Genomic DNA, 21505 nt, shown 5'->3' with positions numbered 1-21505 from the left:
CTGTTTTATTTACCCCCTAGAAGTGTCTATGTGTTTGAAATTTAATACTGTATGTGTTGTCACAACCCGATGCGCTAGATGTGGATCGCATGATACTTTTACCGTTACCTACGCAACCAGGAAGTGAACGGTGAAATATTGTTTGATCGCTTCCTGTATTTTTCAGCTACTTCAGAATCTAAAGTGTATCACTTATAATCCGATAATTATGGGGTCCTTCACCTCGTAGCAATATAACAATACAATGTAGAAGATTTATTGTGTAGTATTGTGTCAATAACACACTTTTCTCCTTCTGTCATACCGTGTTCACGGACAAAGATACGACCCACGTGTGAGAGTGTTGTGAGAATTCGCAACATGTTTATTACAATTTTTCTCAGTATATTTGGCCTAATTTATTCCAGTCTTGATCACTATCGCACTAAAATAATATTTTCGATAGTTGAAGTGTTTGTAGGACGCTTGTTGATACACGTTCAACAAGTAAACAATCGGACAGTAGTCAACTCGCAGTAGGAAGTCGGTCGCATAATTATGAAAACATGACTGAACAAGGTCGCTGGTTAGTAAACAATGATTTAAACGTCTGGCGAGCTATCGGAGTATTTCATCCTTATTATTTTCAACTTAATGACTTTCTTGGTATTAGACATCATGACAGAAACTTTTAAAACTTATGCATGCATTACCTACAGGCCTAAATCATAACTTTACAGAGTATGTGACTTGAGAACCCCAGCATGCAATAGGACAATATCAGGATGTTCTGGCCTATTTATAACATCTAACATAAAATATAAAGATTATTTTGTGCAATATTCTACATTGTTAATTATGATGCTAGCTCTTAATTTGTCTTATTTTCAGCTAAGAATTCCAGTTTTCAGATTTCATTCCTGGCCAGATCAGAATTGAATAGTTTCACAACCAAGTACAGATGAAGCCATAGAGTGTAGATGATGATATGTGTTATAATTTATTTTCTATCTTTCATAGAACAGCATAAAACCATGTAAGAAGCATGTATTTGACACATGTTTCTTAAGAAAGTAATTGAAATTCATTTTATTTTCTAAAATCCAGATACACCATTAAAATTGGCTTCTTGATTTGATAAAATATTGAATAAGAACTGCATGCTGTGGATGAGTTAAGTAGAATTCAAGATCCATTTCATATCAGAGCATGTATAGCCATAAGCCCATCACTGCCCATCATGCAGTCATTAACAGCTTAGATATGCCTTTATTTCCTCTGATTTTGTTTGGCATGATTTTATTCGCAGCCACCATCAAACTTGTGGTTCTGGCAGCGTTTCTGTCAACGTTCCAATAGCAAATACCAAGCTTCTTTATACCTTTCTTAGTATAACAGGAGTTAAATTTTTGAGTAAAAAATCAACTGTTACATTTTGTACAAAAAGTGCAATTTTGGACAGAATTACCGAATTTCTCTTATACTGACAAACTATTTTCAAGAGCCCTACATGTATCATTATCTTCAGCAGATGATATGTTGTCTGGAAGCCCATAAACAATTCTTTTCATCAGTATTTAAAAAAAAAACATTTATGAAAAAAAATTCCTCAAGTTACATTAAATGTCAAAGTTGTCACTTATCATCAGCAGCTTTGATCCTTTTATTGTTTGTTTGGGGGAAAAACAAAAATCACACGCACTCACATAACAAAATGGCATTCCTATGGGTCATCTCAAATCGAAGTTCATTGTTAGTGCTGTTTTCAGAAAGTGTACTGAATATATCTTCAAAAACTAAGCTTCACATGTCTGTATTCTAGTCGTGCATTTTGCATAAACTTGTCCAAAAAACAGCAACAATAACAGCTTTTCTCTATTTTTGCTATCTTTGAACATTTCAGAACATAACTTGTCCTTAGATTGGCCCCTTTAGGAATAGGACACAACTAACGATCATTGGTAACAATTTAAACTCTTATAGACTATATGGCCACCTCAAATAAAAACTATAACTGATACCGATAGGGGAGACCATGATCCTTTTTATATATGTTATCTGACTTTATAGAAATGTTTATATCAGATAAATGTTTCTTTACAATTCCTGAGAATTCCTTTTTTCTACAAAACTCTTGCTGAGTTGCTGTAGGTTTCATCTGAGCAAGGATGACTGTGATCAGACTATCACTTTATGCTCTAGATAAACAATGGAACTATCAGGCAACAACTATATCCCTATTAAATATGATGATATTGCCACAATATTCATATATATGCTGTCCATATTTTTCTAATGTATTATTTTTTTAACATGAACACCTAATGAGGAAACCAAATACATGTTTATCTCTTCCTCAACTTCCAGCAATATTTATACAATCACTTTAGAAATATTACTGCAGAAATTGAGACTTTTTCTGTTGGCACTTCAAAGCAGAAATATTCAATTGATGGTACAGCAAAAATATGATAATCAGATGCAATAATTTGGTGATAAATTTTCAATATTCCAACCAAAGGGAGGCAACTCCTGTAAAATACCTGACACTCCACCTCTTTTGGATTTGAATGGTTGTTGTTATTTAGTTTACTGTAACAATGCTAGGTTTGTGTGTTTACCAATTCTACATCTTCTGTATGATACAAGTATATAGTAACATGTCATTGACTCACTACTTTGTTTGATGTACTAATTTTATAACAATACAAAGTGTTAATGTATTAAGTTGCCATCATTTCACATCTTACAAGAGTGTTGACATATGTGTGGATTGAGGCTGTCAATTTATGTAGTTAACTAAAACTAAAAAAAAATGTTTAAAAAATGCTGGAAGGTTCTTTCTTGCATCACATTGTCATTAACATGAACTATAATGGATTTTGCATTTAGAATATTGCAATATTATAGTGATATACATGTATAATAAAAATAAATAAAAAAAAAAAAATAATGGAAATTTCACACTGCATGAGGCATTAGAGCAAAATTCTGTTTAGCACTAATTTGTAACTAGAATTCCTTACTTATGTCACATTGTCAGCTAATTTGTCATTTTATTTCTCTATTACAGACAAGCAAACAAATTTTGCTTGAATGATCGGTTCTTCTTGCAAAGACCTTATATATTATATGCAGATAATTCATATGATATGACAGAATATTAAAGATGCTCCACCGCCGACAGAGCATAAATGATGATAATTACTTGAACAATAATTGATGTTTAATCATGTATATATATGTCTAATTAACACAAAAAATTACATAAAATAATTTATTTTGCCTTTGGTGCATGCGCAATCAGCACTTTATTTCATATAGGATATAGTGCCACAGATTTTTTTCGGGATGCAATTAATTATTTTTTGTAATTTTAACTTAAAATAAAATTAGAAGCTTAAACTTTCCAATGGTGGTAATGGTGTAAAGTAAGTAACTTTTGTAACTGAATAAAATACTAAATCGTCTGCTCCTGTTTTTGATAGTGAAAAAATACCTTTTGTCAGCGGTGGAGCATCTTTAAATAAGATAATTACATTAAAGTATGATGTTAGTTTAGGTGAAGATATGTTGTGGAGGGTATATATATATAGAGTTTGTTGGAGACAGAGAACTGTACTAAGACTACATATCTCCCACAGCTGTGCTAGCTAGCTTCAGTGTATTATTGATTTCTGTCCGCACTATTTAAATCTGAATTCAACTTCCTTGTTGCTTCTGCTCACTGATTGGCTGATTTGTATGAGTTTTGACCAATGAGAAAAGAGGCATGATGCAGTAGCTGCATGCTGTTTGTTTTAATTGTTGGTGAGCCAGATTCTGAGGATCTGTGTACTTTTTGATGTTACTGTTTGTTATCAATGGTTTATAAGTTGTATCAGTGGAGTGGAGGTGAAATGGTCAACAGTCGGTAGGTAGCCAGTCATTTTTGGTCAGTACTGTCTTATTTTACATCTGAGGGTGCACTTGTTAATTTTGTTAACTATGGACAATGTTTTGTTAATTTATTTGTATATGTAAAGGAAGTGGTTTCATAAAAGATGTAGCGTTTATGTAAAAACTGACAATGACACATTTTGGAAAATATTTGCCTTACAGTTTGAGAAAAGCATTTATAGTGTTTGTCCCAAATGTGATAATAATTAATAACCATATTTTAATAATATTGAACATAAAAATTACAGATGTATTTTAGGATATTGATATAGAAAAACTACAATATGTTTAACAAAAGCACAATTTGTTTCACAAAAATAGAGTAGAAAATACATTCTTGGATACTGTCAGTAATACATTTTCTGTATGAATTTTAATTTTGTGAAAAATAAAATATTTTTTGTAAGTTTTATCTAAAACAAAATATCCATTGAAGAGCTGTTTTATTGGTTGTGGCCAAGTGGAAAATGTTTTACAAAATTAAAAAGTCTGGATTTCTTAAAATTAATGAATTTTAAGCTTTTTTCATGATGTCATATAACCTTGAGATTATAACCTTGAGATTGAATTTATTAGAGAATTCTTAAATATCTCATTGAAATCAAAATACAGAGGGTGATAAGAATAAGATTATTTAAAAACCTATCATTAAAATTCCATTTCTTGACCATTAAGATCAAAATTATAAGAACTTAATATTAGAAAACCATAAACCTAAATGTACTTCTCTTTGACAGATTACACAGAGAACTTATTATATATAATGTCATTCTATGTCGTAATTTTATATTATTATGATATATATTATATATTATAAATATTATCACTTTGTAAATGTAAGACATGCAGATTTCTAGTTGATTCCTACTTAGATTATGAAGGTTTTGTTTGTTACAATGTCATTGACATTGCATTGATGCAATTATTATGAAATATTTCAAGAAATTGCAATCAGAAAATAATGAAATAATAAATAAAGCCTGGGCTCACGCTACCCATTCACATTTTGTTGTTAAAGAATCTATCTGACTAATTGCAAAAAATAATTTCATCCTAATTTGCAAAAAAATGTGAAAGTTTTTCTTCACTCGCCTTTTATTCAATGACGCTGATAAGAGCTCCAACATCTGTGAAATTTTTATGCACAACTTAATTTCAATCCACTTTCCCTCCTGTTGCTTTTCAACTACTTTTTCCTTACATGCTGCATACCCTCTTTTTCAGTCACGTTGCTTTCATAGCAAGTCCAAAACAGTCGATAAGTTAATCAGTTACGGTGCCATATAAATGTGAAGGTCAATTTGCAAGTAACACGTCATGGAGTGTGGTCTAACAAATGATTGGGATTTATATATGTAATGTGATTTTCAATTGATGCACAGTCACAATACACAGTGTCGTAGGAAGATGAAATGTAATGGGGGGCCAAAGGTTCTCTATACTTCGTAATACGCAAATTAGCATGCGAGTTTTGGGGGGTATCCACTGAAAAAATTACAACTTAGAATGATGATTTTGCGAGCGACAAAGGCGCAAGATTTTGTTATTTGGGGGGTCCTGGCCTGGGTTCTCCTCCGAAAAAATTGTACGATTTAGAATAGCAGAGATGAGTTTTACGATGCATTAATTTTGTTGAATTTGCGAGCGCCGAAGGCACAATATTTTGGTGTCTGGGGGTTTCCCCGCCGAGAAAAAATATTACGATTTTGTATTTTGATGATTTTTAAGCGTTTTTAACATGGTAGTTTTTCGATTTAAAGTTACCTGCATTTAGAAATGATAATTGTGAGTGTCGTCTTACCATTATGCAACCCAGCTGGATCTGAACATACCGGATTCACACCATCGTCACATTGTTGTGTAACTCAAAATAATAATGAATTAATTGTCTGGCTAAGACATATAAACAAATTTATCTTTTAAGAAGCATTTTTTGAAATTGTATAATCCCGTGATGGACATTTTTAGTCTACTTCGTGTGTATTGAATTTTCATTATTAAAGGTTTGAACATTATGTACTTGAACGTTTTAGAAAATGCGCCACGCAGCAAGAGATTTTCTAAAATGAAGTACAAAAATGTGCAGGAGGATCATTTTTTCTTTCAAATGTGCATTTTTGTAACATTTCACTTGGCGAAAATGGGGGGGGGCAAAAAGACATGTTTGTCCCCCGTTCTGGGGAACGAGGGGGCAATTGCCCCTGCCTCCCCGCTTCCTAAGCTCCCTGATACATTATTTTGTGTTTCTTAGTGATTTAATGTTTTTCCATTAAGGAATGCTGCAAATGCACAATTTGTTATATGAAATTCTTATTTGCTAAAGAGAACACTCATTTTCGAAGCTTTTGCTAAGCAAACTGGAGAGCTATATATATTAGCTAGCGTGAGCTCAGAAAATGATTAGAGTGTATGACCTGCCAGTTGATTAACATTATATATGTACAGTGTACTCATTAAGGAAAAATTCAGTGAAGTAAATGTTCACACTTAACCATGCAGTAAATTATTACACAAAGCTATTGTTCTACATTCTGTGTTAAAAATAAAGCAAAAAATATTGACAAATTCCACATTATTGTTTCAAGATCTTTATTACTATCGTTTAAAAAATGGAGCCAGAATCTGGAAATACACAAATCAGCACTAACTTAATAATCAATACTTACACATAAAAATAGTACATTGTATTGATACAAGGGTTATTTATCGTTTTATTTCTCTATTAATATTTGAAATACCTTTGTAAAAATCAAGTAGAAAGCAATAGCTGAAGTTTTTGTTGTTTGTTAAAGTATAAAATGTTCATATCTCAGTCATGATTTGTAGAAATGTAGCATCACTATGTCCAAAGCTAGACCATTGGATTGATGCACTTTCAACAAAATTTATGCTAGAGACTAAAAGGTATATGTTACAAAATATAAAAAAGCTATTTCATCTATATTTTTATCCCCTGCGAAACACGTTTGCGGGGGATATTGCTTTGGGCTCCGTCCGTCCAAGATTATTTTCTGGGCTATAACTCAAAATTGTTTAACATAACTCCTTGAGACTTTCTGTGTACATCCGACAAGTGCCCCTAGGTTTGCCTTTTGCTATTGTAGACCTTCCATAGTTGTTTTTTGTTTTTGTTTTTTGTTTTGTTTAATTTTCTGTTACCCTGGAAACTAATTAAAAAATACCAATAGTCAAAAATACCAAATTACTGTTTCTTTTTGCTTCTGGTATAACTCCAAAAGCTTTCAAATGCAGCTCCATGAAAATTTATGTATATATCAGACAAGTGCCCTAGTTGTGCCTTTTGCTATTGTGGACCTTTAATGTTCGGTGTTTTTTGTTGTTACCATGGAAACTTAGTCAAAATACCAAATTACTGTTTCATTTTGTTTCTGGGCTATAACTCCAAAACAATTCAATGTAGCTCCATGAAACTTTTTAGCCCACCATCTTGTTGTTTATATCAGGTTTCTGTATTTCTTTTTGTTACCTGCTGTTATTTTTTTTTTCAATTTTATACAATACTCACATCATTTAAAGTGAACAGTCGGGCAAGGATGGCTAAAGTCGGTAAAAATGGTGTGAATGTATCCAGTATAATTTCTTATGAAATGGAAAAATAAGATCTCTCTGGTCAAAATCTGTCTGCGTACGAAGAAATTAATTTAAAGTATGGGAATTCTAAAACGTCCTCCCGGCTCACTATGTCCGTGGTTACATTTCCACACAGCCTCGCTTTCAATGCTTTCAACTTTTCTTTACTTTTATGGTCAGAACTGGGAAACTAAGCAGAACTTGACCGTTGTATTAATATGTGAGAACTTTTGGAAGGCCAATGAACGCATTTAGACTGGTTTTCTTTGCCCGACTATTCACTTTAAAGTTATGCTTGAATAATTGGGTACTTTGACCTTGATGTATTTGGGTTTTTATACCAACTGCAGGGTGCTGTGGATAATGCCATGCTTTACGCCTCCTTGTTTAACATAATAGCTGAATTTAATGTATTTCGATATGCTTCACTTTTATTTTTTTTCATAGACATCATCTTTTCAATTTCTTTACTGTGAAGTCTGATATATATCATATCTATATAATTTGCACAAGCTTGTGGCAGAAGGGAGTTAACTCTAGAAAACTTGCTTTCTTTAAAAAAAAAAAGCATACAAAGAGTGTGAAAGGTTAAAGATTGTGAGTCATTAGGCTAACAAAGATAACAAGGGAAAGTTCACTTTATATTCAGGGATACAACGGACGTGGCTTTAATTTATAAAACTGTCACTAAAGTTAACCACTTCAAACTTTGGAAAATTAAAAACTGTCTGTTCCATTGTCTTGTTATACAAGCCTTAATACTAGCTTTCTTCTCTATCTACTATCTAGTTTGAGGAGGTGGGGAAAAGCCTAATTATTTGGAGGGGGAAAAACAAAAAAACACTGACGAGCAGTTAGTACCTTACTGAACCTGCATGGGAACTATTCAACATTTGATTCAAATTCGTGACCCAAAGTTGGAGGGCTATGTATGAAAACATATAAAGGAGCTATAACTACAGACAAATTAAATGACTTTATAATGATGTTAAACCTTTTACAGTATTTTTAGTTTGATCTGTTACATCACAGTTGTGTCTTCCCCTCCTCGTTAAACCTTTTACAGTATTTTTAGTTTGATCTGTTACATCACAGTTGTGTCTTCCCCTCACGTTGGGACAGTAGTATTACTTTATCTTGTTTTGTCTGAGTTTGATATACCATATTTAAGATAAACCCCCCAAAAAACAATGATTCTGTTCTTGTCTATGTTTCTTCATACAATCTATTTAGGAAAACAAAATGGAAGAATATGCCACAAAAAAATTCTTATGTATTATTCAAGGTAAAGGATCCTGCAAGACATTTTTCCACATTGATATCATATCTCTTGGTTAATTTTAAAATTTTGTGTTCATGTCTTCAGTAATAAAGTCACAAATACAAGATCATATTAAATCACGTTTATTACTATATATAATCTATTTTTGAAAATGGTTTCTTTATAAAGATGTCAAAAGTGAATTTGAGTGGATGTTTTAGTTTGTTTGACAAACATCACAAAGTCACACAGTGTTAGGGATTTACATGACATTACAGCTAATCTAAAAATAGATATGCCAATTATATGTTATTATATGGGAAAATTTCCAATTGTTGAGCACGGTTTTATCTTGTATTAATTAAAGCTGTCAATATTGAATATCTCCCAGTAAACATGTAGGTGTTCTGTATCAGTGACCATAAATACACTGGACTGCCCATGTATTAGTGACCATAAATACACTGGACTGCCCATGTATTAGTGACCATATAAATACACTGGACTGCCCATGTATCAGTGACCATAAATACGCTGGACTGCCCATGTATTAGTGACCATAAATACGCTGGACTGCCCATTTATTAGTGACCATAAATACACTGGACTGCCCATGTATTAGTGACCATAAATACCCTGGACTGTCCATGTATTAGTGACCATATAAATACATTGGACTGCCCATGTATTAGTGACCATAAATACACTGGACTGCCCATGTATTAGTGACCATAAATACACTGGACTGCCCATGTATTAGTGACCATAAATACACTGGACTGCCCATGTATTAGTGACCATAAATACACTGGACTGCCCATGTATTAGTGACCATAAATACACTGGACTGCCCATGTATTAGTGACCATAAATACACTGGACTGTCCATGTATTAGTGACCATAAATACACTTGACTGCCCATGTATTAGTGACCATAAATACACTGGACTGCCCATGTATTAGTGACCATAAATACACTGGACTGCCCATGTATTAGTGACCATAAATACACTGGACTGCCCATGTATTAGTGACCATAAATACGCTGGACTGCCCATGTATTAGTGAACATAAATACACTGGACTGCCCATGTATTAGTGACCATAAATACACTGGACTGCCCATGTATTAGTGACCATAAATACACTGGACTGCCCATGTATTAGTGACCATAAATACACTGGACTGCCCATGTATTAGTGACCATAAATACACTGGACTGTCCATGTATTAGTGACCATAAATACACTGGACTGCCCATGTATTAGTGACCATAAATACACTGGACTGTCCATGTATTAGTGACCATAAATACGCTGGACTGCCCATGTATTAGTGACCATAAATACACTGGACTGCCCATGTATTAGTGACCATAAATACACTGGACTGTCCATGTATTAGTGACCATATAAATACATTGGACTGCCCATGTATTAGTGACCATAAATACACTGGACTGCCCATGTATTAGTGACCATAAATACACTGGACTGCCCATGTATTAGTGACCATAAATACACTGGACTGTCCATGTATCAGTGACCATAAATACGCTGGACTGTCCATGTATCAGTGACCATAAATACACTGGACTGTCCATGTATTAGTGACCATATAAATACACTGGACTGTCCATGTATTAGTGACCATAAATACGCTGGACTGTCCATGTATTAGTGACCATAAATACACTGGACTGTCCATGTATTAGTGACCATAAATACACTGGACTGCCCATGTATTAGTGACCATAAATACACTGGACTGCCCATGTATTAGTGACCATAAATACGCTGGACTGCCCATGTATTAGTGACCATAAATACACTGGATTTTCCATGTATTAGTGACCATAAATACGCTGGACTGCCCATGTATTAGTGACCATAAATACACTGGACTGCCCATGTATTAGTGACCATAAATACACTGGACTGCCCATGTATTAGTGACCATAAATACACTGGACTGCCCATGTATTAGTGACCATAAATACGCTGGACTGTCCATGTATTAGTGACCATATAAATACACTTGACTGCCCATGTATTAGTGACCATAAATACACTGGACTGCCCATGTATTAGTGACCATAAATACACTGGACTTTCCATGTATTAGTGACCATAAATACACTGGACTGCCCATGTATTAGTGACCATAAATACACTGGACTGCCCATGTATCAGTGACCATAAATATGCTGGACTGCCCATGTATTAGTGACCATAAATACACTGGACTGTCCATGTATTAGTGACCATAAAACACTGGACTGCCCATGTATTAGTGACCATAAATACACTGGACTGCCCATGTATTAGTGACCATAAATACACTGGACTGCCCATGTATAAGTGACCATAAATACACTGGACTGTCCATGTATTAGTGACCATAAATACACTGGACTGCCCATGTATTAGTGACCATAAATACACTGGACTGCCCATGTATTAGTGACCATATAAATACACTGGACTGCCCATGTATTAGTGACCATAAATACTCTGGACTTTCCATGTATCAGTGACCATAAATACGCTGGACTGCCCATGTATTAGTGACCATAAATACACTGGACTGTCCATGTATTAGTGACCATAAATACACTGGACTGCCCATGTATTAGTGACCATAAATACACTGGACTGCCCATGTATTAGTGACCATAAATACACTGGACTGCCCATGTATCAGTGACCATAAATACACTGGACTGCCCATGTATCAGTGACCATAAATACGCTGGACTGTCCATGTATTAGTGACCATAAATACGCTGGACTGCCCATGTATTAGTGACCATAAATACACTGGACTGCCCATGTATTAGTGACCATAAATACACTGGACTGTCCATGTATTAGTGACCATAAATACACTGGACTGCCCATGTATTAGTGACCATAAATACACTGGACTGTCCATGTATCAGTGACCATAAATACACTGGACTGTCCATGTATCAGTGACCATAAATACGCTGGACTGCCCATGTATTAGTGACCATAAATACACTGGACTGCCCATGTATTAGTGACCATAAATACACTGGACTGTCCATGTATCAGTGACCATAAATACGCTGTTCTGTCAATGTATCAGTGACCATAAATACGCTGGACTGCCCATGTATTAGTGACTATAAATACACTGGACTGTCCATGTATTAGTGACCATAAATACAATGGACTGCCCATGTATCAGTGACCATAAATACGCTGGACTGCCCATGTATTAGTGACCATAAATACACTGGACTGCCCATGTATTGGTGACCATAAATACACTGGACTGCCCATGTATTAGTGACCATAAATACACTGGACTGCCCATGTATTAGTGACCATATAAATACACTGGACTGCCCATGTATCAGTGACCATAAATACACTGGACTGTCCATGTATTAGTGACCATAAATACACTGGATTGCCCATGTATTAGTGACCATAAATACACTGGACTGTCCATGTATTAGTGACCATAAATACACTGGACTGCCCATGTATTAGTGACCATAAATACACTGGACTGTCCATGTATTAGTGACCATAAATACACTGGACTGTCCATGTATTAGTGACCATAAATACACTGGACTGCCCATGTATTAGTGACCATAAATACACTGGACTGTCCATGTATTAGTGACCATAAATACACTGGACTGCCCATGTATTAGTGACCATAAATACACTGGACTGTCCATGTATTAGTGACCATAAATACACTGGACTGCCCATGTATTAGTGACCATAAATACGCTGGACTGCCCATGTATTAGTGACCATAAATACACTGGACTGCCCATGTATTAGTGACCATAAATACACTGGACTGCCCATGTATAAGTGACCATAAATACACTGGACTGCCCATGTATTAGTGACCATAAATACACTGGACTGCCCATGTATTAGTGACCATAAATACACTGGACTGCCCATGTATAAGTGACCATAAATACACTGGACTGTCCATGTATTAGTGACCATAAATATGCTGGACTGTCCATGTATTAGTGACCATAAATATGCTGGACTGCCCATGTATTAGTGACCATAAATACACTGGACTGTCCATGTATAAGTGACCATAAATACACTGGACTGTCCATGTATCAGTGACAATAAATACACTGGACTGCCCATGTATTAGTGACCATAAATATGCTGGACTGCCCATGTATTAGTGACCATAAATGCACTGGACTGCCCATGACAGCAAACTATACCTATTAATTATCTCCAATATTGGATATAGTACTTCTGACTACTTCATCCCCTCAGTAACAGCTTGACTGTTAAATCACTTAGTCAAAATTAGCAATCAACATTGGTCCTTTTATTTGTGATTTAGATATGATAAAAAGACATCTCTGGTATTCATCGTATTGAGCCTGAATGCATAATACATGTGGTCTGCATTCAAAGTGTTTTACAACATGGAGAAGTTAGATTAATGGTTTTTTGGGGGTGTTTAAGCTTTCTTCTACCTTGAAAACTTATTTAAATTACCATGTCTGTTAACAGGATGTCTAGCGGGGAAAAAAACCAATCTGATTTCTGTATTCAGTGAAGATTTCAAGTTCAACATCAACCTAAACAAAGTAATGACTGCATATTAATCCTAGCTGGCATTCATCTATCATTAGAATTTGATTACATTTAAAGTAAACAAAAGTTGTTAAAGATGCTCCACCGCTGACAAATGGTATTTTTTCACTATTAAAAACAGGAGCTGACGATTTCGTATTTTTCTTCAGTTACAAAAGTTACTTACTTTACACCATTACCACCAATGAAAAGTTTGAGCTTCTAATTTTACTTCAAGTTAAAACTATTAAAAATCATTAATTGCATCCCGAAAAAAATCCGTACCACTATATCCTATATGAAATGAACTACTGAATGCACATGTACCAAAGGCAAAATAAATTATTTTATATTATTTTTTGTGTTAATTAGACTATTATATACACGATTAAACACCAATTATTGTTCAAATGATGAATATCATTTTTGGTCTGTCGGCGGTGGAGCATCTTTAACTAGCATATTTTTAGGGTAATGTTTATTCATTGTATGTGTGAAAAGCCACATTATTTCCCTTATAAATTGAATCACAAAGTATATTTACTTATTGATCCTTGATCAAGTGATAAAAATAAATACTTTCTGCAAAATGGCCATCATATGAAAAGCTCTTCATTAAAATGCTACTGAGTCTGACATTGGCAAGTACTTATAGATTTAAAAAAAAATCAATATTCTTAAATTTTTTAGACTAAATAGCCTTGAACATGATTGATTAAAATGATATTTTTGTATACAGATTTACATTTAATGAATCTCTCAAAAGCTCTTAGAATAAAATAAAAAATTGTATGGATTAGCTCCCCTAGGCAAAAGGAAAGCAATTAAACCCAATTCCTTATTGGAGTTGTCTCCCCTACATCATTAGGTGAGGCATTTTACTGCCAGCCAAGTGACACCAGTCGGATATCAATCGTCATGCTATCATGTCCTTCCATTCCTATCTAACAAAATGGGTAGTTAATATAAACTAGTTATGATAAAACATATAACATGAGTCAGCTTCCTGAATGTACATGATCTTATGATAATTCAGGATGGTGTAACAATTTCCTCGTTTTAAGTAGTGGAATATGACCTGTACACAGTCATTATCATGTTGATACTGACGACTACAAGTTTTACTGAGTATGGTTAGCTTAACCGTGTACAATGGCAACATCTGTCAATGCGTCTTTTATAATTATTTGTATACGTGTTGAGAATTCAAATGATGGAATTCAGTGTGAGTTGGTGTAATAGTTTTGTATTCCTATCCTTGTCATGCAAGGATAGAGTACTTTTGGTTTTGCCTCTTGCTATTACTTGTAACAAATATCTTTTAAGAAAGCTCTTTATTTATAACATGTTTGCAAGGCAATTAGAAATATTTGAGCTCATCATTACTTGGATTTTAACCACCTGCTAAATGATACTGCAATAGCGTCCCTGTTAGAATTCTCAAAGAGCTGATTGGAATCTTCTCCTATATATGGAATCAAATATTCGCCCAAGGTGCTGTTTCTCAAACAGCACTGTAAAGTATTGTATGTACCACTGGCAATTTCCATCTTTTGATTCCCTGCTATGTTGGCCTGGTTTCTATGGAAACCGGTTGTATTTTTTCCTCTTGTCATAATGAAGATGTAAACATGTTTTATCGATTGGTCAAACTTTAAAGATTTTGTGATGATTTGAATCAAGAAATGAATTGAAAAATAAAATTAGAGAGTTCATATTTACTTTTAGATAAATTAACAGCTTTTACTAATTTTGGATGAGAAATGCTGGAGGTTATTAAATTCTAAATCATAGATCAGATGGACGCTGAAGGAATAAATGATTGGAGCTGTAGAAACAGATTTGAGGCCATATCTTTGATGAGTGACATAACCTAGTTTTAATACTTGAGCTCTGAAGCCATATCTGGACTTATTTGTCAGCATGTATATGCTTGCTCTGGCCTAACAGGCCTACCTTAGTTCTGCTGTCAATGTCTAATGCATACTTCTATGTACATATATGGAGATTTGTGTCTTGTGTAACCTACGCGACAGTAGATAAATAGGTTTTTATAAGGTTGGCAGATCTGTCGGCATTGTACTCCAAATAAGGAGGAGGGCAGTGTAGCTACTGCTGCCTTGACAACAGATTACAGTATAACCCATCTCCAGGACAGCCAGGCCTCTGGCAATGTTAAACCCTTAACCAGCCGTAATAGTTTCAAATAGAGAAACAAGTTTGATTTATTCATATTTTTGTTGAGAATGTTCAATCAACAAGCTTCTTAAATCAGTTGTACCACGCCATATATAATGTGTTGATTTTGTATGCTATTTCTGGTAAGGTTGTAATTGTCACGTTGCTCAGCAGCTCATAGCATGTGTGTACTTACTGTAGTTCATAGCAACAACTGTTTGTTTCCATGGTAATAAAAAGTATGATATTGTGAATATGCCTTCTATAGATTTAAATTGAACCTGTGATTAGCAGAAAACTGTAAGTTCATAACAAGGTCAGTAATTGAACATTTCCAGATCAATCTAGAGTTCACCTCTATTTTGGGTTTTATATTTACCTCCTTTGAGAACGGATTGAAGTTTATTGGTAAAGCCTTACTTTATATTTTATGTCTTTCTTTTGAAAATGTCAAGGCTTTTCAATGCATACCACAGAAAATAGATTCGTCTTAATGTCCCATTAAGTGTTCTTATACCTATGATGGCCTACTACCTGGCGATACCTTTAAATCTGTTTTCACCACTGTCAACACGGTAAGGTTTCCTGTGGTGGACCAGGAAGACTATAGCAAAATATATATTTTAATTTCCAGCTCCATGTTAACTATAGGGACATCAAGCGTGCAAAGAATTGAAATAGCTGGTGGACTAGATACAGGCTGATAAAGCTAAGGATGTCATTGGGACACAGGTAGTCATGCAAATAATATTCTGGCAAACTTCCTACTAAAACAAAACCAATTATGTCAAACACCAGGAATGGTAGAATATTTTTTATGAGAGGAAATGGTTATAACATAAACAAGTTTGACACATCTACAATGCTAGGCATTAACAAAAAACAGATATGTTTAGTAATTCAAAAGTTTTAATTCTCCCTTTTCCCCCCAATTTTTTTTTCAGATACATCCTGGATATAAGCAAAATATGGCCATGCATCAAGCATGAGGCATTGTTTTAAGGGCGTTTTGGATTTTGTGTGTGTGAGAATATCAATATTTTGGTAAAAATTCAGGGGAAGTAATTTGTGGTAGATCAGGGGAGCTAACTTGTTGTCGTTAGATTGTTTGACCTAGGAAGATCATTGTGTTTATAACAGTTTTGTTTATCAGGGGAGGTAATTTAGTATAAAGCTATTTGTCAGTTGAGAGTAGATTGATTAAGGAAGTCTTTTTATCGGTTCCATCAGGTGAAGTGTTTTGTTGGTACTTATAATATTTTAATGATCATGGGATGTTGTAGTCTGTTATAAATCAGCCATGGTCATTTAAGGACATGCCCAGTTTGTTGGTGGAAGAAAGCCAAAGTAACCGGAGAAAAACCATAGATCAACAATTGGTACGTTTTAACTGTGCATGCCCATCATAACCACTTTTTCACCACGACCAGGAAATATTTGTTGATCATGCAATGCCATTATTGCACTGATGTGTTGATAGAAGTAAATGTGGCAAAATAAATACCCATATGTATGGGATCTTCTGAATTTTAAATTTTGTTTATGCCCATGATATATGAGAATAATATAAACTTTAAGGTGTCAGCTTTTACTTATTACGAAGTATATCTGCAACAGCTGCTCTGAGCTTACTACCTAGCTTGTCCTTATAAACACTATATTGATTCTGAAATGCTAATAGATAGATATGAATAGCTTGAAATGGCAGTAAAATGGTGATGATTGCTAATATCTGTACTATGTATGGCAGTCTCACCGATATTAGTTACACGTACATTAATGTTGTACGATATATATCAAAACAGAAAGGGAGGGTTCAGGTAATCTGTGGGTACTGTAGGTGTGGAGGGAAAGTTAAGGTAATTTGCCGGTACCGTAGGTGTGGAGGGGAGGGTTCGGGTAATCTGTCTGTACAGTAGGTGTGGAGGGGAGGGTTCAGGTAATCTGTCTGTACAGTAGGTGTGGAGGGGGAGGGTTCGGTAATCTGTCTGTACGTAGGTGTGGAGGGGGAGGGTTCAGGTAATCTGTAGTGTGGGAGGTAGGTCTGTAGGGGAGGGTTGTTAGGTATCACGTAGGTGTGTGGGGAGGGGTCTGTACAGGGTTGAGGGGGAGGGTTCAGTAATCTGTCTGTACAGTAGGTGTGGAGGGGGAGGGTTCAGGTAATCTGTCTGTACTGTAGGTGTGTGGGAGTGGTGTAGGAGGGAGGGTTCAGGTAATCTGTCTGTACTGTACAGTAGGTCTGTGGTAGGTGGGGGAGGGTTCAGGTAATCTGTCTGTACTGTAGGTGTGTAGGGGAGGGTTCAGGTAATCTGTCTGTAGGGTGGGGAGGTTCAGTAGTGTACGTAGGTGTGGGGGGGAGGGTTCAGGTAATCTGTCTGTACAGTAGGTGTGGAGGGGGAGGGTTCAGGTAATCTGTCTGTACAGTAGGTGTGGAGGGGGAGGGTTCAGGTAATCTGTCTGTACAGTAGGTGTGAGGGGGAGGGTTCAGGTAATCTGTCTGTACTGTAGGTGTGTAGGGGAGAGTTAAGGTAATCTGTCTGTACAGTAGGTGTGGAGGGGGAGGGTTCAGGTTATCTGTCTGTACTGTAGGTGTAGAGGGGAGGGTTCAGGTAATCTGTCTGTACAGTAGGTGTGGAGGGGAGGGTTCAGGTAATCTGTCTGTACTGTAGGTGTGTAGGGGAGGGTTAAGGTAATCTGTGTGTACTGTAGATGTGGAGGGAAAATTAAGGTAATCTGTCGGTACTGTAGGTGTGTAGGGGAGGGTTCAGGTAATCTGTCTGTACAGTAGGTGTGGAGGGGAGGGTTCAGGTTATCTGTCTGTACTGTAGGTGTGGAGGGGAGGGTTCAGGTAATCTGTCTGTACAGTAGGTGTGGAGGGGAGGGTTCAGGTAATCTGTCTGTACAGTAGGTGTGGAGGGGAGGGTTCAGGTAATCTGTCTGTACTGTAGGTGTGGAGGGGAGGGTTCAGGTAATCTGTCTGTACAGTAGGTGTGGAGGGGAGGGTTCAGGTAATCTGTCTGTACAGTAGGTGTGGAAGGGAGGGTTCAAGTAATCTGTAGGTATGGAGGGGAGGGTTCAGGTTAATCTGTCCTGTACAGTAGGTGTGTGGAGGGTAAGGTTATTGTAATCTGTTGGTACAGTATGTATGGAGGGGAGGGTTAGGTAATCTGTCTGTACAGTATGTATGGAGGGGAGGGTTAGGTAATCTGTATGTACAGTAGGTGTGGAGGGGAGCCAGTGGAAATCTTTCCAGGGAATTTATGATATTACACGAGTGACAAATGCAAAAATGTTGCATAGGCGAAGTCAATGGATATCGGAAGGATAGGTGATAAAAAAAGAAATGACGTAAAATATTTTTTTTAACAAATAAAAAGGAAAAGGTACTTGAAGCCTGATACATACACCTTGTGACACCAGTAAAGTGTGTTCATAGTCATACTGTGTTATAAGCCTGCTTATCTATGTCATTGGAACTTTATGTATGGAGGAGATGAAATAAAATTGTACATAATAGATAGACAACTTTAGTTGGAAAGTTTTTCAGGAGTAATTGTACTAGGATTGTTATGGTTTTACCGTAATCAGTTTTAGTGCTCCAAGATTTGGCCATCTGTTGATGTGAAAACTTCACAAGCACACAGTGTAAGCTTCCATCAAATGTACTGTACCTATCAGTACTCCATCACATGGAGCGGTGACACAATCTGGGTTATGTGGATGCTTTGAATTTTGGAATTTCCCATTTACAGGGGTATTACTTGTATGTCACAATGCTTGCCAGGGGTGTTGTAAATTTAGGTAATTTGCCACATCTCTAGTAAGTGAATGCTTTTCATCAAGGGATTCTACAAATCACATTATATACACGAGTTACTGTGATTAGAATCCCTCTTTGTATGTAAGGGTGGAATTCTACATATGACAACTAGAGGTAGAGCGTAATGGTCATCCTGCCGAGATCGGCACTCGCTACCACTCCGGGATCGTGATGTATCCCTGCACATGCAAACACACTGATTCAAGTAATTGTACAGTTTTCTGCTGTAGGTTTTTGTGTCGGAAACATCATGCGTAACCATGTATCTTATAATTAAATGATGTTTCTTTTGGCATACCATCTGAGTCAAAGCGGATTTGGAATTTTGGTTAAAAAGTCACATCCAATGCTCATGCTTTTTATACCTAAGTGGAAAATTGAAAAAATATTTTGATTGGTTCCCTTGTACTATTATGTATATGCCAGTGTGCTTTCCTTTGGTTGTCACGAAAAACATGTGGCCTAGATCTTAGGGCATTGATGGATCATGTGCGTTGTCAAACCATTTTCTATTATGTAATTAGAAGCTAATGTTATTTGCGACTAATGACTTAAATTTCACCAGTAATTCTCAATTTGCAGACATCCTGTAAAAAAAAATGTGTACAATTTATTTGTCTCTGTCAACAGTTGTCTTCAAAGGAAGTGCACAGTATTGGCCCCCTAGCTGTGAGATTGACTATCATCACAGCTTGTTAGTTTGGGGGGTTTGATAATGGAGAAATTCTCTGTTCTTTGGATGATGACAAGCTTTGTAAATGGATGGCTAAATAGTGCTGAGAGAAACATTTGTATTAACATGCCTCTAACATTGATGAGAGGCAATGATGAATTTGTAATCAGATATATTCTTTTGGACTTGTTCCATTTCCTATAGTAGGATCTGTAATTGGAAATCCTCAGCCGGATTGCATGTTTGTTGCAGATGGTTGTGATTGGTTAAGACCAGTACTCCACTCGAAGCCATACTGTGACAATCTTATTGTTTGGTACTCTGTATATCAAAAAGCAATATCATATTTTCAGCTGATGGCCAAACAATATTTATTTCCTGATACACTTTAGTTAATGTATTATGTTTTTGATATAAAATCAAGTGTCTCCCATTTATGCTGCCATTTTCTGTCTCATGTTTATTTCGGCAGCATATTACAGTGTCCCTTTCCTTGCTATTTTGAAGGGATTAATTTCCTAACCATGAAATTGAATCCCATAGAAATGTAAGAAAAATATTGGTTTAAAAACGAGTGTCATGATATAGGGACAAATGAGTGTCATGATATAGGGACAAACGAGTGTTGTGATATAGGGACAAACGAGTGTCGTGATATAGGGACAAACGAGTGTCGTGATATAGGGACAAACGAGTGTTGTGATATAGGGACAAACGAGTGTCGTGATATAGGACAAACGAGTGTCATGATATAGGGACAAACGAGTGTTGATATAGGGTGTTGATATAAACGAGTGTTGTGATATAGGGACAAACGAGTGTCGTGATATAGGGACAAACGAGTGTCTGATATAGGGACGAGTGTGTGATATAGGGACAAACGAGTGTCATGATATAGGGACGAGTGTTGTGATATAGGGACAAACAAGTGTCATGATATAGGGACACAGTGTTGATATAGGGACAAACAAGTGTTGTATATAGGGACAAACGAGTGTTGTGATATAGGGACAAAAGTGTTGCATGATGATATAGGGACAAAGAGTGTTGTGATATAGGACAAATGAGTGTCATGATATAGGACAAACGAGTGTCATGATATAGGGACAAACAAGTGTTGTGATATAGGGACAAACGAGTGTCGTGATATAGGGACAAACGAGTGTCATGATATAGGCACAAGGACAAGTGTCGTGATATAGGGACAAACGAGTGTCATGATATAGGGACGAGTGTTGTGATATAGGGACGAACGGTGTGTGCAATGAAGGGACAAACAAGTGTCATGATATAGGGACAAACAAGTGTCATGATATAGGGACAAACAAGTGTCATGATATAGGGACAAACAAGTGTCATGATATAGGGACAAACAAGTGTCGTGATATAGGGACAAACGAGTGTCATGATATAGGGACAAACGAGTGTCGTATATAGGGACAAACGAGTGTGTGATAT

The 21505-nt window shown here is 36.0% G+C and overlaps 1 protein-coding gene across 6 annotated transcripts in view; it reads left to right on the top strand.

The window, feature by feature from the left end:
- Positions 1–21505, top strand: part of LOC138327145 (uncharacterized) — a 129906-nt gene that overhangs the window by 57834 nt on the left and 50567 nt on the right. The gene's annotated exons all lie outside the window — the stretch shown is intronic.

Source organism: Argopecten irradians, chromosome 7 (assembly GCF_041381155.1).
Source record: "Argopecten irradians isolate NY chromosome 7, Ai_NY, whole genome shotgun sequence".
In the NCBI taxonomy this organism is placed as follows: Eukaryota; Metazoa; Mollusca; class Bivalvia; order Pectinida; family Pectinidae; genus Argopecten; species Argopecten irradians.
This window is presented reverse-complemented; position numbering and strand designations above follow the sequence as displayed.